Raw genomic sequence first — 12,970 nt, 5'->3', positions numbered from 1 at the left:
TAAACCCGGAGAAAAGTGCAGCGGTGTACTTTTCAAAGGGCTATTATAACACGCCACGGTCACGCCGTCAACTTAAAATCATTAAGATGTTTGGCAAGCCGATCCCTTGGGAGGAGCAAGTCAAATATCTCGGCGTAGTCTTAGATAGACGTCTTACTTTCAAGGCCCATATCAAACGTGTGCGCGATCGCGCCGCGTTTGTAATGGGCCGTCTTCACTGTCTTCTTAACAAGCGAAGTAAATTGTCCCTTAGGAATAAGGTGAAAATCTACACGACTTGCATCCGTCCGATCATGACCTATGCAGGGGTAGTTTTCGCTCATGCGAGTCCCTCTCAAATCCACCGTCTACAGGTAATACAAAATCGTTTCATGCGGAAAGCCACGGGAGCTCCGTGGTTCCTTCGCAATGAAAATCTGCACATTGACCTAGGTCTGCCAACCATTGCCCAATGGCTCAAATTAGCTTCCAAACGTTTTTTCGATTCTGCTCCGCACCACCCAAATCCCCTGGTAGTTGCGGCTTCCGAATACATCCCGCTTAGGGACGGTACTGAAAAGTATCGGCGTCCGAAGGACGTAATATACGATCCCGACGACCCGATTACTCTAGCCATAGAGGCAGCCAATCAGCTCGCGACACCAAACACTTCAGGACCCCGATACCGACCCCGCCGGCGTGGTCGACGATTTCCCTCATTCAGCGCTTATCGCTATCGACCCACTAGGGTCGATTAATTCTTTCAAATATTTTTCCTCTCAGACGACGCCCTGAGCCGAGGTTCGCGCCCAACTGGGCACCCTCAGGCCTGTTGTCTTAAACGTTGTACCGGGTGAGAGCCTTCAGCGCTCCCCATTTGTCCGGCCAAGTAGTTAATGCCATCTGCGGCAAATCTACAATAAGTCACGTCAAAAAAAAAAAAAAAAAAAAAAAAAAAAAAAAAAATGATAGGTTGCTATCACCGGCAATGACCCAAAGGGCAAACTTTACTTATAGGCGCTGTATAAATATTTTGAAACGCGTAAGTACTTAGGTATGAAGTTTTGAAACAATAATGTTCAATTGCTCAGGTAGTCTGCACACAGGAGGGCAACGGCCGTGGCACTGACGTCGAAGCAGGCTATTTCTGTACGTTTGACTGGTAACTGTCAAACAGAAGATTAGCAAGGAGAATGGAAGCACTCGCGTATGATTTATAAGTAAGTACAGCGCTGCACACTGCACTGAACAATTTTAGTGAACTGTGTATTTCACAGCAAATGTTCTGTGACCCATTTTATGCAGTTAAATGATAGCAATTGTTTTAATGGTTACACATCTTCTATGTTTAGATGTTAAAACTGAGTTTTCATATCATCGGCGTAAAAGTTAAAAGAACTAGACAGCTTTTAAGTAGCTATCAAGCTTTTCAAAGCTTTCGTAAGTAATAAAATCGTAGTTGATAATGGAGCGATAGATATTACGTTGGCGATGATGGTTATTCAAATAGTGCATGTATACTTTGTCAACGATAAAAAGCTTTTAGAAAAGCTCTTCCCTTCTTCGGCTAAGAAAAGATAAAAAGCTCCAATAACCTTTAACTAACGAGAGTTTTAAATAAAGATCTAGTTTTTATTACTTAGCTACAGTAACGGCCGAGGAAGAGTAGTTTCTTGCCTCGGAAACTCTTAATTGGAAATGTGTCCTAGTTTTTGTGGTAATTCGAAAGCTCGTTAGGCAGACAAACAGCTGTCGAGGTAGAGTGTCCGTTGCGGCTGTATCGCACCGATACCGCGATAGCTTATCAATACATGTGCTTATTGTAAATTGGTAGTCACAGTTGTAATCAATGTACTCGTCCAGATAAATGTATTGTAAACATTGCCGCAACAGAACTAATGTCGCTTTTGATTTGTGTTCCCTATTGTTTCTTGTCTTGTTTTGTATTTTATAGTACTTGTTGCTTGAAAGCAATTTATGGTTATGAGAGGATATATTTTATATCGTTCTATGTCTGGGACGAACGACACAATAATAACGTAAATGCAAATCATGCGGATTACTTTGTTGACTGATGAATAAACGATTTGTATGTTATTTTTTATGTATGTTTATGTATGTTCAGTGCTTTCATTACACCTATAGAAGAAACCTGTGCCTGAAGCGATTTGTTACTCAGTCATATACTACTTAACGTTGTTACATGTTAAAATGCTATTGATAATAGGTATTTAATTTTTATTTCCATTGGCAAGTTTAAGCTAGCAGGCCCTAATTGACATGGATGAGATCATTGACGAAATATCATTTTCAGAAAGTTTACAAGTAGCGCTTTATTCAAGCGTCTTACATCTCTTTTTACGTGCGGAGTTTTTAGAGTTGAAAACTTAGGGAACGTAACGTAACGTAGATAAAGTATGTTTATTAGTCACTAAGTTTACAATGTTTCTGGAGGGTTGTATTTGCATGTGTTTAGGGCACTTTACATTACATACCTACTGGCTACCCTCATTGTTCATTCATTTTCGTCCGGTAGTAGCTTCTCCGATATAACCCTGCCAGTTAACGGAGTCGGTCGCCCTGCCCGCTGCGCGGCGCCTCCGCCCCGTCAGGCCTGTTTCCTATGCGAGGTAACCCGACCGCGGAGCGGCGGCGCGCGCCCGCCGCCTGCCCGCCTCGCCAGTCATCGAGCGGCGGTCTTGTAACATGCTACTGTGGAGTTTACTCAAATAAACCAACTCATGATATGACATGCGCGCTTAATTATCCTTTAGTTTTTAACTAAAAACCAACGAACTATTTGGATTTCAGTGCATGAACAAAGTGGCAGTGTAGTGTTCATAATATTACGGCGAGAAATATATTTTTTCCGCGTTTGCTTAAAATCGTTTGGTGCAGTGTTTATGTTGGGAGCGCAGCGACCGTTCCGTTCGGCGTGCCTGCTGGAGGGACGTCGCCCTCGAGGACTCCTCATAGAGGTAAGGCGTAAGTCTTGATTATTTTAGGTATTGTTTGTGCGCTTTAGTACTTACTCTGTCGCAGCTATAAATCGGTAAGGTGAGTGGTGCTTTATAGCTGGGCCAGAGCCGGTTCCTACCAAAACCCCCGAGACATACAAGGATGAGTTGTAATAAATCCGGTTACCAAAGTGAAGCTCGCTGTTTTTTGTCGTTGGAACCCTTCGAACTAGGTTAAATATTTTAACATTGGAACATATTGAATTAGGAAATAATTTGGTAGACACTAGAGTTATTTATATAAATTAAGTAGGTAGGTAGGTAATATTTAGTTATTAGTCCAACATTTTATTGTAGTCATGCAGTAATCTCAAGTTACCACCATCCTGGAGATGTAATAATAAGATAAATCCTGTTGGTAATCGTGATATTTTGTTGATATTTAAATTTAAGTTGATATTTAGATATTTCCTAATTAGATAGGTAGCTTGCAACACTGCAAAAAGTAAGGGATCTATTTTAACGACTATGAAAGAATTATAATTTTATGAAGATATCTCCACGGAGCAATGAAGATGTTAGAGGAGTGCCCAGGATTGGGGAATGGAAGGAGGATACAGCTATCCTCCGGGGTGGGGGCAGAGTTAACCTAATTGTGCGGGTCACGCCGCACGCATCCCAGCCAACCTCTACAACCTCACATTTGTTCACAGTCACCACCAACAGAGAATAATGACACTCTTTATCTCCTCAGTGGCATCACAAAGAGTCAGCCATTGTTTTACGTCGAATGATAGGTATAGATAGGTAGTCAAGTAGGTGTATTAATAATCTATTATTAATGATCTACCTATTAGCACCTGTCCACAGAAACAGAACACGCATGCATGACGCATGACAAGGAATAGAATAACGGGATATTGCCATAAAGGTAGCCGTACACATACCTAGTAGATAATCAGGTCTTTTTGGGTTGATACAGCAATACCGTGACTATTATTGGTGCTAATTCCTGTAAATACCATCTAATTTTATTTTAAGTTATATCTGTCATTTTCTTATCCGCCGAAAAGGAAAGGGACGGGTAATCGACAAGCATGAAATTTATGGAACACACGTCAATTTTAAGCACAAATCTAAACAAACCGTGTAAAAATTTTACATCCGTCAATAACCCGACACAGTTAAGTAGACAGCACGTCAAACGGATTGCATACCAGCGACGTACCTTTTGATTCGCCCGGGTTATTCATTCATTTACTCATTCTTCCTAAAATTAAGAGCTTTGAATCATCCGTCCCTTTCCTTTTCGACGGATATGAAAATGACGGATATAACTTAAAATAAAATTAGGCGGTGTCTGCTGGAATCGGGGCCATTGTGTGAAAATTAATTGTTTTGTATTTTTAATAAATAAATAATCAACAGAAGATGATTTGTATTGCTGGAATTATCTGCTTAGCATCACCCTATTTTAATGGACAGTTAAGTAATTATCATATACCTACCAACCTATCTAAATGCAACTTTTAGATAAAAAAATAAAATAGAATAATAAGCAATTTTAGGGGCTTTTCGGCGGGAAACGGGAACGGGACAGTTGCTTTCTTCATTGGGTAATCTAAATAATTAATACGAAGTGGTGTTTTGTGGTTAATGATCGCATTAAGTTAGTCGGAAGACATTCGCTAGTGTTATTATTATATTGGAGTATTCAATAAACAAAGTGTATCTGCCTATTTTCGCTTCGTGCCGGGAAGCCGCTTCATAACTCAAAAGTTTATGCGGACTTTTGAGTTAATTCGTTTGGGGTTCGGAGTAGGAGTCTACTCCGAGGGTGGGGGCTTAGGTTTCATCATCATCACCTTTCATCATTTCATTAATCATCAAGAAAAAAAATACGTCAGACATGGCTGTATGGGCATAGTTCCTTTTGCCTTACCCTTCGGGGAAAACAAAAAAAAAAGCAATTTTAGGTAATTCGCTTTAGCCAATTGTGTTTCTCTTGTCATTTTTGTAATTGTTGTTTTTAATGTTGTGTTTTAATGTGCAATAAGAGGATAGCTGGTTGAGCGTCGATGCGCGTCGGTCGTGAGATTCCGTTATTTTAATTTTATTAACAATTATCTTTTCTTTTTGTCAAGAATCACTTTCATATTGTAGTTAGTTTAATATTTGGTGTTGGGTTAGTGTTGTGTACATCCTATCTGTATTTTTATTAATATTTTTATATATAATTTTGTGTTCGGCGTCCCGCCACTATGGCGGACATGCCGCCACCCGATGATCCGGGTGGTGGGTACCATGGATCTTTTGCAATCCTGGATACTGAGGGGAACTCTCAGGGTATGATCTCGGATTGTAAGTCTAATAGAAGGAAAAAATGTAAGGGTAAATGTTCTAGACATCATAATGAATCATCGGACCGCCATTCATCAAATCGTTCTCGATCTACCTCCCGCTCTCGCTCGCTAATTGAATTGGACGCTAATATTTCTGACCGATTGTCATCCGGATCTTTGAATTCCCTTGCGAACCACTCTATTGCTGACACTCCAATCCCGGCGGGACAACAAGTACTCCCAGACTCCCGTTTAATGGACTCCCAGGATTTCCCTCCTCTCCCAGCTAGCAAACCGACCTTGTTGAATTCAACTCCACACCCAGCGTTGATCCAATCTCAAGTCTCAACACAACCCGGCTCCCAACCATCCCAATCCCAGGATTTCCTCCTTTCCCAAATAGGCCGTTCCAAATATGGGAACAATGATCGTGGCCCTTTCGTCGTGCATGTGTCTCGAGAATCCAGTTCCCTGAACTCAGGTGAGACTCTCCACCCTGTAACGTTTGGAAATTTCCTATATAAAAGAATAAGAGAATTTCCAAACATTATCGAAGGCTCGGTCAAAAGAGTCGGTAGAAACCAAATGGCATTGGCATTCCACTCTGCATTTGATGCAAATTCTTTTATTGAGTCTCCTACCCTAACCGCCAATAAACTCAGAGCATATATCCCGTCTTTCAACATCACCCGCATGGGCCTTGTACGAGGAGTCCCAAAAGATTTACCTGATGAGGAAATTATCCAACTTATTAAAGTCCCCGAAGGTTGTGGTCCTCCTATCAAAATGAGACGACTTAATTTTAAAAAAAACTCACCAGATGGCTCCTTTTCTTGGTGTAAGTCAGAATCAGTACTTATTACTTTTGATGGCCAGTACCTCCCACGTAACATTTTTCTCTGTTTCAACTCCTTACCTGTTGAATTATATACATACCCTACAGTGCAATGCTACAAATGCTGTAGGTTTGGCCACACTAAATCTAAGTGCAGGTCAAATCCCCGATGCCTTAAGTGTGGACGGGATGGTCACACAGGAGACAGTTGCGGTGCCCAGGATATAACCTGCTTAAACTGCTCTGGGGACCATCCGGCCAACTCTAAGAGTTGTCCAGAATACTCCCGACAATGTAACATTAAAAAGTCTATGGCAGACTCTAACATTTCTTATATGGAAGCCTCCAGATTATTCCCTAAGCGGGAAAAATCCTATGCTACTGCTCTGTCTTCAGCCCCCATTCCTAATTCCCGTTCATATAAGAAAACTGTCTTGAAATCACCCCGGCCTCATCCCCAGCTAGGCAAAGAATATGATAAATCTGCCCACCAATCTATTATCAATTCTCCTCAACTACCTCCTCGAGGACCCATATTTGACACTTCATCTGTTCCTTCCTTAAAAGACAAGCTTGTCCAAGAATTAATTTCTCTTTTTAAAAATTTCTTTAAGTCCCTTTCCTCATCTTCTGAAACCTCTAACTTGATGTCCCACGCTGCCCCAATTTTGTTATCTCTTTTATCCTCCTTTAATAATAATAATGGATCTTTTGACTCTTCAGTGGAACACTAGAAGTATATCAAGTAAAAAACATGAATTAATATATATTATTAATAAGTACAATCCTGCCATTCTAGCTATCTCTGAGACCTGGCTTAAGCCAGACTCTAAATTTAATATCCCAAGATTTGTATGTCTCCTTCACAATGCCATCAATGGCCATGATGGATGTGGCCTCTATATACGGGATCACCTCCAACACTCCCCTATTCCCATAAATAAACCTATTTCAGACTTTTATATTACAGCTTCTCGAATCCAAAACATAGCATTTATTTCTATTTATATCCCCTATCCTTCTCGTATCATCCTCAATAATATTAAGAAAATTATCCAAAATATTCCACCTCCACTAATTATCTTGGGAGATTGGAACTGCCATCATCCAACATGGGGCTGTAGTAAAACGGACACTTTAGGTGAACATCTCTTGGACATCATTGACTCTCTGAACTTATGTATTCTTAATGATGGATCATCCACACGGATTACTCGTCCAAATGAGTCAATTAGTGCAATAGATTTGACTCTTTGCTCACCTGACTTGGCTACTTTGGCCGACTGGGAACGCCTCAATAGCACATTTGGCAGTGACCATTTCCCGTTAATTATTAAATTCCCTTTTAAAATTAAATCCCCTCCTCCAAAATCCCCTCTCCTTAAATTCATAACTAATAAGAATGACCTTAATCTATTTTACAAATCCATTAAAAATAATAAAAATAAGGAATCCCTGCCTGCTATTGACCCTAAGTCACTACAGTTGTGCTGTAACTCACTTATAGAATTGTTCAATTTATGTGCTACTGAAACTTTCCCCATTAAGAAACACTCTTCGGGTAAACTTCTGTCTCCTCCTTGGTGGGACAGAGAGTGCACTGAAGTTGTTAAAAAACGCAAAAACTGTGAACTTGCTTACTGTTTGGACTCATCTACGGCCAACTTCATAAATTTAAAACACTCTATCGCCCAATCGAAACGCTTCTTCAGAAACAAAAAAAGGGAAGGTTGGAATAGTTTCTGCTCCGCATTATCCCCTGAAACCCCTTCAACTGTAGTTTGGCGCAATATAAAAAAATTCCGTGGTTCACAAAACCCCTCCTACCACACGTGCCCAACCTCCCCCGAATGGGCTGAAAAATATATGGATATCCTCGCTCCTCAGTATGCCCCTTCCTCATTAGAATTGATACCTCGCGACTACCCTACATCTGTTGATCCTCTTGACCAACCTTTTACAATCATTGAACTGAAAAACATTTTGTCAACTGTTAAAGACTCTGCCCCAGGACAGGACGGTATCCCTTATTCCTTCTTCGTAAATTCTCCTGATTTCATACTTAACTATTTCCTTCAAATATGTAACTGTATCTTAACATCTGGAAAAATCCCCCAATCTTTTAAATCTCAAATTGTAATCCCTATCTTAAAACCAGGTAAAGATCCAGATGATCCCCGATCATATCGCCCCATAGCTCTGTCCTCAGTACTCACCAAACTACTTGAACATCTTATAAAAAATAGAATAGAATGGTTTGTAGAAAATCGTAATTCTCTGGCTAGGTCTCAGTATGGGTTTAGGAAAGGCCATAGTACAATGGATAGTTTAAGCATCTTTACTTCCGACATCCGTTTATCTTTTACGCGTAATGAATCTGTCGTGGGTGCTTTTCTCGATATAACAGCGGCCTATGACAACGTACAACTTCCTCTTCTCAGGGAGAAACTCCAACAGCTGAGAATCCCAGTGAGGTTGCAACATCTGGTGTTGGACCTTTTATCTGAAAGGTACATCACCCTTAAATGTGATGACCCATCTATTAGCCCTAAACGAATTGTTTGGAAAGGCCTTCCCCAAGGCTCAGTATTGAGTCCTCTCCTATATAACATTTATACATATGATTTGGAAAACTCAGTAGGTCTCTGCCGAATCTTACAATATGCTGATGATATACTAATTTATGCCTCTAACAATGACATTATTACAGCTGCTACCCATGTTGACAATAGTCTTCAAACTCTCAACTCTTGGCTTAATAAACATGGTTTAGAACTTGCTCCATCAAAAAGTAACATCGTCATCTTTTCTCGAAAAAGGAACATCCCTAAAGTGTCAATCAGTATTGAGGACTCCATAATCCCAGTAAAACCATATATAAAATTCTTAGGTATTTTCCTAGACAGCAAGCTTTCCGGTATTCACCATCTTGATTATATGGCGGCGCAATGCGAAAAGAACCTAAATATTCTGCGATGTTTATCAGGTGTGTGGTGGGGTGCACATCCCTTCTCCCTTCGATTAATGTATAATGCAATTATTCGCAGTAAACTTGACTACGGTACCTTTCTACTGGACCCCGCCAATAAAGCCGGTCTGAAGAAAATAGATCACATTCAGTCTAAGGCCCTCCGAATAATAACCGGTTCCATGAAGTCTAGTCCTATTACTGCCCTTCAGGTAGAATGTGCCGAACCTCCATTAGACCTTCGCCGTCAATTCCTTTCGGACCGGTTTCTCTTCCGTATATCTCAATTTTCGTTCCACCCACTATTCCCAAAGCTTCAACTTCTGACAAAATATTTCAACTCCTCAAAATATTGGTTACATAAGGAATCCCCCTGCCTAATTAAAAGCCTAAGTAGGTTAAAATCAATTAAAGCCCCCTCATATAATTCTGTAAAACTTCCTTTATATGAATATCCCTATGAAACGGTAACTCTCCTCCCAAACCTCTCTCTAAACTTGGATATTGTTAAGTCTGACCCTCTGTCTACCGAATTAGTCCGATGCTCAATAATGTCAAATTCGCGTCAATGGCATTCTATTTACACGGATGCCTCCAAACTATCCCAAGAAGGCTGTGTGGGTATTGGAGTTTATCATGTTCAATACAATATTGTCCAAAAAATTAAATACCCTCCCGAAACGTCTGTATATTCTGGCGAATGTCTAGCTATCCTCGAAGGAATTAAATATATTTTACTTGCAAAATTAAAGTATTGCCAAGTTTACACAGACTGTCGTAGTGTCCTCCAATCCTTACAGGCTAACCCTTTTTCTCTAAAATTAGTGAACCCTATTATTTTTCAAATAAAAGATAAACTTTCTTTATGTATAGCAAGAGGCTACCAGGTAAAACTAATGTGGATCCCTAGCCATTCTGGGATCCCTGGGAATGAACGTGCCGACCAAATAGCAAAAGAGGCTGTGGTCTGTGGGGATAGATTCCCTTTTATTAATTTTTCTCATGACTTAACTCACTTACCCTCCAAATTCCTTTCTAAGACCTGGTCTGCCCGCTGGTCCACCTCCTCAAAAAAAAAAGGAACCTCATATGTAAAGGTCCAACCACAGATCTTAGCTAAACCTTGGTTTTCCAAAATTAAACTAAGTAAAAAGATCACCTCTACAATTATTCGGATGAGAATTGGTCATTGTTGCTCTCCATTACATCTGGCTAAAATCCGGATTAGAGACTCATCACTCTGTGAATGTGGATATGACGAAGGCTCATTGGACCATATATTTTTCCAATGCCCTTTATATAACCGAAATTCTTTTTACCGTAATCTGCAATCTATCCCCGTTGAATTCCCCACCAGCATGTTGTGCCTCTTATTTTCAAGAGAAAAATATATATACAAGGCCATTGATAACTATTGTACTATTAATAATATTAAACTATAATTCGTTGTATATAATATTTTCTCAATACTTATATCTTTATATTTTATAATGATTGTTTGTTCCAATTAACCACCTATAATGTGTTGGGTTGATAGTTTACTAACTCCATAGTGATTCTTGACAATTTCGTAATGTATAGTATAACTAAGCCGTTATTTTGTCACATAATAATCGACGTGACGCTGGCAAAAATGTCATTTCTGGACGATTGCCATAAAAAAAAAAAAAAAAAAAAAAAATGTGCAATAAAGCGTTTTTGTATTGTATTGATTTACCAGGATAAGTAGAAAATAACGGAACTTGATTATGCGATACTATGGGATATGAGATTTATCGTTAATAGAACAATAGCGCGCGATTTGAGTGAAGTCATTGGCCACACTGATGATGTAACGATTCTGACAGCGAATGCTCGCTTCCGAAGCACCGAACAGGTTTGTCGACGTGACGAATCATAACTATGATCATAGACACCATGAACAAAAAGTTTAAGGTAACAAAACGAATACCGTTATAAAAGCTATAAAAAAGCTGTAGGTGTACAAAATTATATACTAAATTTTCAATAACGCATAAATTATTTGTCAATGGAATATCAAATTTGGAAGACTTTATTCTACGAATACTATTAAGAACTCGGCATAATTTACTACTGTTGTAGGTATTAACCAATATTTATTCTTTTTGATAAGAATAAAGATTAGACAGGCGGTCGATCACTACGAAGTAATAAAATTAAATGCTTAGTATGTATTAAGTAGATAGGTATTTGCATCCAACACAAGCGTCAACAAGAGTTAATTAGAGAACAATAATTCTCAAACACGTTTGTTTCCAAAATATAGTTAACCCAGTTTTAAGAGATGTTTATGTGTAGTAAAGTAACCTAGTTCCAAAAGCAAGGTGGTTTACAAATAGGTACCGATCTGTTGGTGTTAGGCGTTATGTTATTAATATCTTCGTAAATAATGTATGATTTATGAAGTTTGATTGCCATATAGAAGGTGAAGGAATCTGTCATCTTTGGTGTTGCATCGTCAGCGACGCGATGCATTCCGAGCGCGTCTGCGCAACATAGCCCTCACCACATCCGGATCGTAAAATATTTAACAGTTTGCTTACCCTCAAAGTGCATCAACATCAGTTTTGGTTAGCTTTCATTGCTTTTATTAAATCGATTCGTGGGAATAACATATGTCGGAAGAGTTTCGGAAATTGCTCTTATAATCATTGTGTAAGAACTTCTATAGATTTGAAAAGCTTGTTTAGGTACCTCAATGAATTTTATCTGCCTAGTCACTCTTAAATTTTGGAGTAAGTAACCTTACGTTCCACGCTTAACCATCGGTATTTGGTAATAATAAAATAGATAAAATATAAAAAAAAATGTCTCGGAAACTGTTTTTTTTTTGTGTTAAGTATGTTATTCTTGACTATGATTGACCATTGTGTCACTTTAATCAATATTGCTTCTAGAAATACTGGGTATCGTTACGTACGGAGCGGTCAATTTAATTAAGGTACTTACTTACTTATTTGCAATAATTTTGTAGGTTCCATTTACTTACTTTTTTGTCTAATATAGTGTTTCATATCTTATAGTTTCTATGTTCAATTAGGTATCAATTATGATCATAGTTTTTTTTATGTTTACCATAAAGTGATGACTGACGACCTCCCATTACCCGATCGCCTTGAGACCCCAAGTGAATAACAATTTGATACGTTTTGTACATACAAATTCATACTTAAGGAAGGCATTACAGCTTCCTCTATTATTTTCACAATGAATTGCGACAGCAGGTGCCTAGATCGTACTAGTATCAAACTGGCTACTCGATGAATAAACATAATAATGTTATTCCTTTGCGCGTACGCTTCCTGTCCTGATATTGACACCTCTACTTTGGGTGATTCATATGATATCAGTCGATATCGATATTTTCCTGATCGAGTTTCAAATAGATTCTTAAGATCACATTATTAATGTTAAAGGCATGAATTTGTATCATAAAATAATATAAGCAGGTTACATATTAAGCGGAAGGAAAGAATCAGCAGCAAAATAGTAGTGTAGAACCAAACATAACCAGAAATTAGTTAATTTTGCAGATTAGACGCCCAACACAATGTTGATCTAAACAAAGCAAATGCAATAGACCTGAAACACCTCAACGCTTAACATGACGATGAAGCTACCAATGTCAACTGTTCTAATTCTCCTTGTATCAAAATAAAACATTTTCCTTTGAAGCTTTTCTTCGTTGTACAAGCTGTAGCACTTAGTATGTTCACACTGATTATTTATATAATCACGACTTATGACCCCGGGCCAACGTCGTGTCTGAATTTCAACGGTATTGTGTTGCGATGAGCACATTGCATTGTGTTCAGGTCCCTTGGCTTATGTGCCGACTGGCGACGTGTAATCCTTATGCCGTCCCCTT

The 12,970-nt window shown here is 39.0% G+C and overlaps 1 protein-coding gene across 1 annotated transcript in view; it reads left to right on the top strand.

The window, feature by feature from the left end:
• The first annotated feature begins 2,657 nt into the window (after nt 1–2,657).
• LOC126367434 (Ca(2+)/calmodulin-responsive adenylate cyclase) overlaps nt 2,658–12,970 on the top strand; it is a 95,664-nt gene continuing 85,351 nt past the window's right edge. The window contains exon 1 of the mRNA XM_050010936.1: nt 2,658–2,957. The gene's annotated coding sequence lies outside the window, so the exon portion shown is untranslated. The remainder of the gene's footprint in view (nt 2,958–12,970) is intronic.

The sequence above is a fragment of the Pectinophora gossypiella genome, chromosome 6 (genome assembly GCF_024362695.1).
Source record: "Pectinophora gossypiella chromosome 6, ilPecGoss1.1, whole genome shotgun sequence".
Classification (NCBI taxonomy): domain Eukaryota; kingdom Metazoa; phylum Arthropoda; class Insecta; order Lepidoptera; family Gelechiidae; genus Pectinophora; species Pectinophora gossypiella.
The sequence above is the reverse complement of the archived record's forward strand: the minus strand, read 5'-3'. Positions and strand labels throughout refer to the sequence as shown.